General features: G+C 44.4%; 1 protein-coding gene across 1 annotated transcript in view; it reads right to left on the reverse strand.

Annotated features, from left to right (window-relative positions):
• snta1 (syntrophin, alpha 1) overlaps positions 1-892 on the reverse strand; it is a gene marked incomplete at its 3' end in the record, with an annotated part of 45,376 nt that overhangs the window by 31,313 nt on the left and 13,171 nt on the right. The gene's annotated exons all lie outside the window — the stretch shown is intronic.

Genomic DNA, 892 nt, shown 5'->3' on the forward strand with positions numbered 1-892 from the left:
GGGGGGGGAGAGAGAACTGTTCAGTGATTTGTAGACATACAGGAGTATTTTGAACTGGATTCGAAAGTGAACCGGTAACCAGTGCAGTGAGGCCAAAACTGGTGTAATGTGCTCTCTTTTGCCTGTACTGGTTAAAAACCGGGCTGCTGCATTCTGGACCAGTTGTAGTCGTGCAATGGAGGTCTGACTGATACCAAACAGGAGCGAATTGCAGTAATCAAGCCTAGATGTAATGAATGCATGTATTACTGTCTCCAGGTTATTTTTGGACAATATGGGCTTCAGTTTAGACAGCCGCCTCAGTTGGAAGAAACATGATTTAACAATCATGTTTACATGACTGTTAAGTTTCAGGGAAGGGTCCATTATAACGCCCAGATTAGTGACTCTGTTTTTCTGACAGAGTTAGAGCAGAGAGGTCGATGCAATGGTTTGTGATCGTGTCATTGGGAGGGAACAACATGACATCAGACTTCTTTTCATTGAAACTTAAGAAGTTTCAAGTTAATCAGGTCTCTCTTGTAAATGAGTCCTCGAGGCTCAATGGGATTTACCTGTCTAAATAAAGGTTGAACGAATGAAAAAAGTTTAAAGCCATCCAGTCCCTGATGTCAGCCAGGCAGCCGAGCAAAGGTTGAATAGAACATGTACCATTGTGTCTTAGGGGAAAGTAAATTTGACAGCCATCGGCATAGAAGTGGAAAGGCTTGTTGTGTTTCCGGAAAATAGCACCAAGCGGCAGCAGGTATAGAGAGAATAGGAGAGGACCCAGGATGGACCCAGGATGGACCCCTGCGGAACCCCTCATTTAAGCTCTGCGGAACTAAAATCCTTGATGGAGACACAAAAGGATCTGTCAGTGAGGTAAGATCTGAACCAATTGAGGGCTGAC

Source organism: Nematolebias whitei, chromosome 7 (genome assembly GCF_014905685.2).
Source record: "Nematolebias whitei isolate Nwh7 chromosome 7, NemWhi1, whole genome shotgun sequence".
Classification (NCBI taxonomy): Eukaryota; Metazoa; Chordata; class Actinopteri; order Cyprinodontiformes; family Rivulidae; genus Nematolebias; species Nematolebias whitei.